This window comes from Berghia stephanieae, unplaced genomic scaffold, assembly GCF_034508935.2.
Source record: "Berghia stephanieae isolate SIO BIC M18660-M18661 unplaced genomic scaffold, UCSD_Bste_1.3 scaffold258, whole genome shotgun sequence".
Classification (NCBI taxonomy): Eukaryota; Metazoa; Mollusca; class Gastropoda; order Nudibranchia; family Aeolidiidae; genus Berghia; species Berghia stephanieae.
The window spans coordinates 6,808-17,076 of NW_027623711.1; the positions used below are offsets into that span (position 1 = coordinate 6,808).

At 38.2% G+C, this 10,269-nt stretch overlaps 1 long non-coding RNA gene across 3 annotated transcripts; it reads right to left on the reverse strand.

The window, feature by feature from the left end:
* Positions 1-1,804: 1,804 nt before the first annotated feature.
* Positions 1,805-10,060, reverse strand: LOC144961474 (uncharacterized). Of its 3 annotated transcripts, none has more exons than XR_013643168.1 (4): positions 9,913-10,060; positions 5,635-6,979; positions 5,032-5,108; positions 1,805-3,713 (listed from the first exon to the last, which is right to left on the reverse strand). It is a non-coding gene; the product is annotated as an uncharacterized LOC144961474 (long non-coding RNA). The 3 variants fall into 3 exon arrangements; XR_013643169.1 differs by lacking the exon at positions 9,913-10,060 and adding an exon at positions 8,243-8,597; XR_013643167.1 differs by lacking the exon at positions 9,913-10,060 and having other exon boundaries at positions 5,635-7,494.
* Positions 10,061-10,269: the final 209 nt, after the last annotated feature.

The following is a 10,269-nucleotide window of genomic DNA, read 5'->3' on the forward strand; positions in this document are numbered from 1 at the left end:
TTTCACTAAGAAATCGAAAAAAAATTCTGAAAAATTTTTTTCAAGACTATTGCTAAATCTATCCATCTTGTTGTAAGAAAAATTTTGTGTAAATTTGAAAGGGGTCTGTTCGTTGTTTTTTTCTGCATCACTGTAAGAATTTTGGGGGTCTAGTTTTAGCTTATATTGTCCCCCCTGGTGGTAGGGATTTGGTGGCTAATAGTATTAGCCTGTGGTGTTAGGGACTCAGTAATAGCCATGTGGTAGGGACTTCGGCGAGTAAAAGTGCTGGTGGTAGGGACTCAACGAGTAATAGCGCTGGTGGTAGGGACTCAGTGAGTAAAAGCTCTATGACTCGTATAATAGCGCTGGTGGTAGGGACTCGGTGAGTAATAACGCTGGTCGTAGGGCTCAGTGAGTAAAAGCTCTATGACTCGGGTAATAGCGCTGGTGTAGGACTCGGTGAGTAAAGCGCTGGTGGTAGGGCTCAGTGAGTAATAGCGCTGGTCGTATGGACTCAGTGAGTAAAAGCCTGGTGTAGGACTCAGTGAGTAAAACGCTGGTCGTAGGGACTCAGTGAGTAATAGCGCTGGTGGTAGGGACTCGTGAGTAAAAGCTCTGGTGGGACTCACTGAGTAATAGCGCTGGTGGTAGGGACTCGGTGAGTAATAACGCTGGTCGTAGGGACTCAGTGAGTAATAGCGCTGGTGGTAGGGACTCGATGAGTAAAAGTGCTGGTGGTAGGGGCTCAGTGAGTAATAGCGCTGGTCGTAGGGACTCAGTGAGTAAAAGCTCTATGACTCGGTAATAAATAGCACTGGTGGTATGGACTCGAAGAGTAAAAGCACTGGTGGTAGGGACTCAGTGAGTAAAAGCTCTATAACTCGGTAATAGCACTGGTGGTAGGGACAGTGTTAGTGAGTAAAAGCGCTGGTGGTAGGGACTCGAAGAGTAAAAGCACTGGTGGTAGGGACTCAGTGAGTAAAAGCTCTATGACTCAGTGAGTAAAAGCGCTGGTGGTAGGGACTCAAAGAGTAAAAGCGCTGGTGGTAGGGACTCGGTGAGTAATAGCGCTGGTGGTAGGGACTCGGTGAGTAATAGCGCTGGTGATAGGGACTCGGTGAGTAAAAGCTCTATGACTCAGTGAGTAAAAGCGCTGGTGGTAGGGACTCGGTGAGTAATAGCGCTGGTGGTAGGGACTCGGTGAGTAATAGCGCTGGTGATAGGGACTCGGTGAGTAAAAGCTCTATGACTCAGTGAGTAAAAGCGCTGGTGGTAGGGACTCTGTGAGTTATAGCGCTGGTGGTAGGGTCTCGGTGAGTAATAGCGCTGGTGGTAGGGACTCAGTGAGTAAAAGCTCTACGACTCGGTAATAGCACTGGTGGTAGGGACTCGAAGAGTAAAAGCGCTGGTGGTAGGGACTCGGTGAGTTATAGCACTGGTGGTAGGGACTCGGTGAGTAAAAGCTCTATGACTCAGTAAAAGCGCTGGTGGTAGGGACTCGAAGAGTAAAAGCGCTGGTGGTAGGGACTCAGTGAGTTATAGCACTGGTGGTAGGGACTCGGTGAGTAAAAGCTCTATGACTCAGTGAGTAAAAGCGCTGGTGGTAGGGACTCGGTGAGTAATAGCACTGGTGGTAGGGACTCGGTGAGTAAAAGCGCTGGTGGTAGGGACTGGGTGAGTAATTGCGCTGGTGGTACGGACTCCGTGGGTAAAAGCGCTGGTAGGGATTCAGTGGTGTCACTGATTTTATGACATTAGAATATAAAGAAATTTACAACTACAATCGGACTAATGATTTTACAAAAGGTCCCCACAAAAGTATATCTTTAAATAAATTATAATTTTATTTTAAAAGATCAAGAAAATGTCAAAATAAAAATGAAAGTTTGGACAACCAAAATGTACCTATTCCGTAACATATAAAGACACACAAACAAATCTTGTCTTCTTGCTCCTCTGTAATCTTGACACAGCATTGCTCTGATTTTTTGTGAAGATGTGTAGCATGAACACTACTTCACTCTATACCGATCACGACCCAACAAGTATTGAGAACAAACATGCTTCTCAAATTTGTTTTACATACAGGACTTTGCACTATCCTTTTGAATCTGGATAGAGACTTGACCGACTCAATTGTTAACGGGCACCTTTTTACTATCACACTCTTTTATTGAGATGTGATATTACGACTTATAATGTCCCTTTTTATTTCGTCACTGACCGACCAGCTTTTGAAATTTTGATATTCTACAACACAGTGTTTGGTCTCCTGTGTTATATTTGTTTTATTCTGTACCGGCCTGTATAACACAGTTTCGGCCTTCTCTGTGTTATATTTTTATTGGGACATATAGTAACAGATTTGCCTTCTCTGTACTATGAATTGGTCACCCGTTCACGGACTGACACAGTACAGTAGCCTGCACTATGCCTTGCTATCTTCCGGCCCCAAACGTACTTCACACAATCAACCCTGCATTATGTGAAGGATAGCTAGTGACGTTTGGCGACTGAGAGACGTTGTCATCACAAGATAGCATAGCAACAGGTTTGAAAAATACCAACTCGTGGTTGCCTAAAGCTAATATCCCATTGAGACTTAAGCTCGTTCTACAGTAACGTGACAGCCCCCACCCACGTTAAAATTTTACTTTTTTGGTGGTTTATTACATGAAAATAAATTTTACAAATGGACAATGAGTAAAGGTATTAAGGGAATTCTGTATGAAATTTCCTGTGTAGAGTCACATTTGAAAAATTTCGCAGTCTAACTGTCTCTGTCGTGTCAAGGGCATCTTTATGGTCGCATGTCTCTGTCGGTGCGTCTCTGTTATCTGGAGTCCCTGTCTGGCCAGTCTGTGTGTCCATAACGTCTGTGGTCTCTGTCTGGTCAGTTTGTGTGTCCATAACGTCTGTGGTCTCTGTCTGGTCAGTCTGTGTGTCCATAACTTCTGTGGTCTCTGTTTGGGCAGAGTGTGTATTTATAATGTCTGTGGTCTCTGGTCAGTACGTGCATTTGCAATGTCTGGTGTCTCTGAAAAGTCAGAAAGAGGGTTAGAATGGGATTTGTCTGTATTAAGTCAGTCATGTCAACAATGTCAAAGTCTTTATCTTCAGAGACAAGAGTCAAAAACTGTTCCAACTGGGAGATTCTTTGCAGGAACTGATGTTCTCCCATAACTTGAAACAAGCTATTGATCCTGTTTGTCACTGAAGATACAATTCGATACCGTCCTTCCTGTGTATTTGTCACACGTCATACTGGTACAATGTCAGTTTCAGGTTGGTCATGGATTTCCAGTCTTTCGCCCGCCATGACCCTCATCATCTATGCACATAACATTCTCAAGTGGATACAAATATCGATTTACTTTGTATGTTGCATCCATAACAAACACATCACAAAAAACACTCAAATCACGCCTCATTCTTCCCGTTACTTAAAACAAATACTCAAAACCACCATCCTCATTCACACTGAACTTTGTTACACCTCCTTCCTCCTCTATCTCTCTCAGTAATTCCTGTTCCGTCTCACCGTCCGTCCTGTCAATATCAGGCTTGAACAATCTCCGCTGCAAATCTTCGACATCTTTAGGCAACACATTTTATCCTTGGCTTGATTGAATGTATTGCCTAAGTTGGGTTGTGGACACCTTTGTTTTAGCCATAGCCTTCACTGTCTCATTCACGAGGGGCAGGCGATTCTCCGGATAAAGTGAGGATGGCTAAATGTAAAAAGAAAAAAGATTAAAAGTACAAAATTGTATGCAATAGCATTCAATTCAGAACTGCCAGCTAACAAAAAAAAAAGCATTTTATGTTTTATTGACAATTTAAAGACAAAAATCTGCATATAAACCCATAATGCACGAGTTGTGTTTGTCACTCTAAAATACTTGAATGAACTAAAATGCAACAGGCGCTCATCAAATTCAAGGATGAATGACTGCAGAATTCCCAAAAAACGTCGCTTCATTGTCTTTATAACATTTTCATGGCATACAAAAACGCAATAGAGTGGTCACCATTTATAATTAGTCCTCAGAAATCAAGCACTTATAACTGCATCATACTCTAAGTCAAAGTCAAATTTTATTTTGAAAAGTCTATGGACAACCATCAAATCTTAAAATTCCTTATCTGGAAAAAAAAAAAGACAAAAAAAAAAAAAAAAAGACCCAAAAAAATACCCCCACCTAGATCTGCTTATATTGTCTTACAGGACTTAATAGCGCTTGCAACACTATAAAAAGGACGATGATATGGTGACTGATTCAATAAATAGGGAACAGTAGATTTCACGAGCACCTCAAAGATGTACCAATTTTGACATTACCTCAAAGTCTCACCGAGACACAAGCAAAGGATCCTACTAAAACATTTACATAATGCAATAATATTCAAAACCTATAACTATAACAGTACATAACAGAGAGATGATTTACAGTATAAAAAATCATCTCAAGAAGAAAGGTACTGTATTTGACTGTCTGCCTCCCAACTAAAGACCCCCGCAAGGACCAGGAAAAAAATGAGCAATCTTAATCCATAACGAAGACAGGGAGCAACATGGAAAGGGAAAACAAATATAAGGGATAGAAAAATGTGAACTCTCTGCCCAGAACCCTTCCAAGAAATTTTTTTTTAATAAAAAAAAATACAAATTCTGGAACAGTCAATTTTGTCACAAGCTGGTCATGATCTCTCCATCTCAGTGCGCCACCTTGAATGTATCGTAATAAAATATGAGTTGGAATGGCTGTTGTCCTTTAAACATTTGGTCCTGGTGAAACAGTGCATTTATCTAACTAATCTATTACTATATATTACACTCAATAGTGGGAGGGGGAGGGACAATTAATTACTGAAAATATAAAGTAACAAGAAAAGAAAAAATAATACATATTTATTTAAAAAATTGAGTCTAATTGCGACTAAAATAGAATTTGCGATTAATTGCTGTCAAGTGTAAAATTTTCGGCAGCGAAAAACTGCAGGGACAAAATGTCGATGGAAAATAAGTATAAAATGAATGAGTCTTACCAATTTATCACATGGGTGATTTTCATGGTGGTGATTAGCCCCTGTAACCCTCAGAAGCCAGTATTAATTTCAGAGTCCTGCATGGTAAGAAAAACTTTTTATTACAAAATAATAAAATTATCCACAACATAGTATGATAAAATATTAATAGCGTTGTCACTTGCATAACTCAATTGTGAAGGATTTCGACATGCAGATTATAGAGCAATTGAAAATAAATCTTAATAAGACAGTCAATAATAATACTAATCCAGCACAATCAGATACAATGAACAAATCAAGTCTTTCACTTTTTAAAACTGTTCTGGTAATAGTTGAACTATTGTCTTGCTGCATTACATCGTGCAGCCCGCCCACTGAAGACTGTAAATGAGCTGCAGATAGGCACACATTGCCTCTTCCTCTGGATGTTTTAAAATTCAGAATCAGTTTGATTGCTTTATTAAAATTGTCTTGGCAATCAAGATAGAAAAGCTGATGGTGATAATTTACTTCCAAGTTATTCTGAAATATTATAACCTTGTGCATATAATATTTTCATTTTTTTAAAATATGTAAAAGTAAAAAAACACCTCCTGCCCCCGTCCAAAAACAACCTCCTACCTCTGGTTAGGGCGAACTCCTTTGCTTGAAGTCAATTGCTTTTTGCCCTGCTGTGACGAGCGATTTTCTTTCACTGCGTGATTTCTTTATCATTCGTCATCGTCTCGTTCAAATCCACTTCAAACCTAGTGGACGAGACATCTATATTTGCCAAGGCAGATAAACACCTCAAGTAAGATAATCAAAACATGGACAGCCTTTCTCCAATAAAGCTCCAAATCTTTCTAATGGAAATTCTGGTCGTTAGGTGGGAAACATTTCCATTGTATAACGGAACACTCACTTTCAGCTTAAGGCTTATTTACCTGTTCAAATTGTCTGCCCATTGTATTCATGCCACCTGCTAATTACCTTTTCCAAACAAGTCGCCATCGTGCGTATGCCCTGAGGTCTTGTCTCGTTCAAGAGTAGCTCAAATTACAATTAAGGTCTAGCTCTCCGGTAATTCTCCGTTATTCTTTCTTACCAAAGCATCTGGATATCATTGGCCATCTAAAACAGGAAGATTCTTCTGATTGGCTATTTTCGTTTCACAAAACCAAATTCATATCTGAATCTGATCACACACACGCTAAGAAGCCCACGAGAAAAGAGCTATCTCTCCAATTTCAAACTTGTAAAAGTTTGTCTATCTCGGCTGGAGGTCCTGGCCATTTTCCTGGTCCTTTTCCGTGTCGTTGGAGCACCCAGTTGTGCCGAATCCCTGCATCCCAGTCCTCGAACAGCGGTAAACCCCTGATGTCAGCCTAACTACAACACACTGTTGTGATGTCCAGAAAACTCTGCAAAGCAGGCGCCAACCCTGGAACAAGCTGATACATTTGCCTCAGTCAAGCAAGCCGGCGGGATAAAGATAAGCCAAACGGGCTTATACCATTTTCAAATGTATTTTCCACAGACACATATGATTATATCAAAGTAACAAATAAATATATAATAGATTAGATCCACTCAATTAGAGCTATTCTTCCTGATATTAAATAAATACTTATTCTTTCTATCTTTTCCTGTAACAATCTAATTAAACTTTATGTATAGAATTGTTATTATTGCATTGGGCGTTACTATTGTCTTGACTCACTTGTTATTAATACAATTAAGTTATAAGGGATCCTAAGGCAATTCTTGATCTCCCCTAGATTAAACCTGAGCCGTTTGTGATATAGGTTGAGTGGTGCAGCTGGTAACGAGAGCCATAGCGCGCATACTAGTTCGAATCCAGACCATTGAGCTATCGGTTGGACTCGATCCCACAACAATAACACACAACCCGTCACACCTGCTTGCATTCATAGACACAAAAGTCATAAATTAGCCAACTTTCCTCAGGGTGATATGATGGAAGCTGAAAAACACGGAATAATATAAAAGATCATAACATAAATACCTAAATATTAAGTTTAAAAATTGCAATATTTTCTCCAACTGAGACAAAGGTGTTACAGTTCAGTACGTTAGAAGAATAAGAAAGTAAGTCGAGAGTTTTCTCGAAGAACTTAAATTTGTGACGTGGTACTCAAATCAGGGACTAGGTCAAAAGCTGAATGGCACAAATGGAAAGCCAAAGGCATGTTGTTTTCAATATTTAAAGTCAATAAAAATTCAAATTCTGTGCATTCTAATATTAGGCAAACAACTACAGACCACACTAAATTGAATTGTATTAAGTAAAAGGATCTTGTCACATTCAATCAAGCTGTCATTTGAGAAAAATTACTACATTATAAATTGAAGTTCAGATCGCATGTTTGAAGCCGTATTAGGAAAATTCATGTATCTGTGTATAAGCCAAGTTTCATCAAAATCACAGTGGCAACGAGTGTCTAATATTTGCCACCAGATACACTCGTAAAATTTGAGTGTAGGCCTATTTAGCAAAATCATATATTAGGAATGGTTTATACTACATCATAAAGTAGCGCATGTCCGTCATCATCCTGCATCTTTATATATATATATATATATATATATATATATATATATATATATATATATATATAATATATATATATATATATATATATAATATATATATATATATATATATATATATATATATATATATATATATATATATATATATATATAAATATTTAAAAAAGAATTGAGCTTTCATAAGCCGCAATATCCACCAAACATGCTCAAAGCACTTTACAAAGGATCCATGACTAGCAGCAACACGTAACAAGTAGAACGTTAGGCGATGTTTTTCTTCTGACAGACAACGCTCTTAGCGGATAGGAAATCATACACATGAGTACAGTGAGAGAATGTGAGTCCTTGGCGGGGCTCGACCCCAGGACCTTCAAATCCGGAAGTGAGTGCCACACAGCCGCATATATCTTGGCTGTTCTTGAGAATTTGCCAAACACCTACAAACTAATTAGTTAAAAGAGGGGAGATGGGCAGAAATAGACAGACAGATCCACACTCAGAGAGAGAGAGAGAGAGAGAGAATAATATCAGTTGCCTGTGGTGTCAGTCCGTTTAGGAGTGAGGTGGCGGAAGAAGTAGTCTAGCACTAGTACTTGGGTAGTAGTAGTAAGTAGTAAATAGGGGAGGTCTTCTGCACGTTCCTTGAGCTAAGGAAAGTATTCCTTCAACTAACCTTAAAATAAAAAATAAAACCTTGTACATTTCCAACACTTGGACCTGCACTACGACCTATAACTAAAACTAACAGACAAAAATAACCCCGCTAAGACTCCTCTCCAGTACCTTTCAATATTTCAAATTGAATTATAATGGCTGCGGAAAACTAAAACAATGGTTATATAAGGAAATTTACAAATCAATCAAGTTGTTCTACAGGTTTTAAAATGAAAAAATGAAGTAACAAGATATCACTCTAATATAGTGACACCTAACTAACACTAGACATCACACCAGCAGCAATGCTGAGCGGAGTAATTTTACTTTTTTCACTAGCAACCAAGTTGCCACATTGGATTTTCTTTCTTAACTTTTTTTTTTTAGTGTTCTGCTAATGTGCAATCTACATTTAAAATAAAAAGTGGCATCTTTCGTTTCTTCTAATTCTTAACAGACACGATTATGTCCACTTCACATCTCAACAACAGGGACAACTTTTTTCACTTCTTGAGGCAGTCTTTTCTTACTTCTTTTAAATTTCATTTTTTTAAAGCTTCTTTATTGATTTGTTTATAAGTTCTATTGTTCTTCTTATTATAATTTCATTGTCAATATCATTTTCATCAGCATACTTTTACGGTACTTTTTACCATGTTCTTATTCTTACGCTCTTACAGCAGAGCGATACCTAACGCAGGCCTTTAAAGTGCTACTAAATTTGAAAAAATAAAATAAAAGGTTTGACAAAAGATCCACAGTTCAAAAGCTAAAACAATTATAAAGTGAACCTACCTCGAGGCTCGAGGAACATCGGGGGTAAAGTCTCCCGCCCATACTGGGCACTGTGGGACTGGAAGTCTAGAGAGCTGCGCCGGTGGAACCCGTAATTTAGTTTCTTAAACGGTTCCGATCATTCAGGAGAGGAGTAGCACCTATCTAGTTGTAGTTATAAGTAGTAGTAGAAGGAGAAGAAGAAGAAGAAGGAGCATGTTCAGGTTCAAGTTCAACCCTCTTAGTAGGCACTTCCAAGAATTTTTCAAAATAGTGGCTATGGGTATTAATTTAGCGTAGAAAAATGAAGGGGAGTGAAACATTAACTAGAGTGAAAAATTATCGCTCTGTCTCAACTGGTTAAAAAGTTATGACCGTTTATGTGGTGGAAAATCTCTCTATATATCTATAGCTTAATTATTAAGTTAATAGGAAAAAATGTGACCAAAGCACAGCATCCCAATGGATAATCACGTATAATTCAGAAACAGCTTCAGATACAACTTTGAAATTTTTACATGTGGTAAATCAACATCTCTGTAATACATTGCAAACAGAAAATGAATTATTTATTGAGAAAGAAAAGTATAGACGTCTAGTTTAGAGCTGAGACAGCTGAAATCAAGGAAAAATAGATCACGATATACAAATGAATGACCTATTGGAATTTTGGAAAAGTCAATAATACAATATTTATTCACATGAAGATAGACCAAATACACCACTGAATCGGCGTCATTTAGTTGTTCACTTTGAACTTTTCAAAATGAAAATAGACCTCATAAAAGCAAAGATATGAACTGACAAATGTTTGAAGTGGTGTACTTTTCTTAGTTGATAGAGTTAGAGTGAGAATGACGAGAAATGAGTTGCCACTTAATTAAGGAAAAAAATTGTCGTATCTAGTTTACTTACCTTCTTTGTTGACTTTTTAATAAAAAGTACATTATTCTCATTTTCGAATGTTTTCAAATTGGAGAAAAGATGAGAATGTCTCGTTTACCGAGAGGGCCATTTTTTTTTTATTTTTTTTTGCTTCACACTTCTCAAAGAAAGACCGCGAAAAGTGGAGGCTGGTCGGCTGGTCCTTGAAAGCTCACAAATGCAACTTTAAACGCATAAGACTCTTATTGACTCTTATTAAGAGTGCTGGGAGTAGCTACAAATATGTAAAGGAGCGGTGGTTTGCAACTTTAAACACATAAGAGTTTTGGGAGTACAAATAGTGAAAAGCGGTAGTTTTCGCTATTTGTAGTGGTAGTACAAATAACC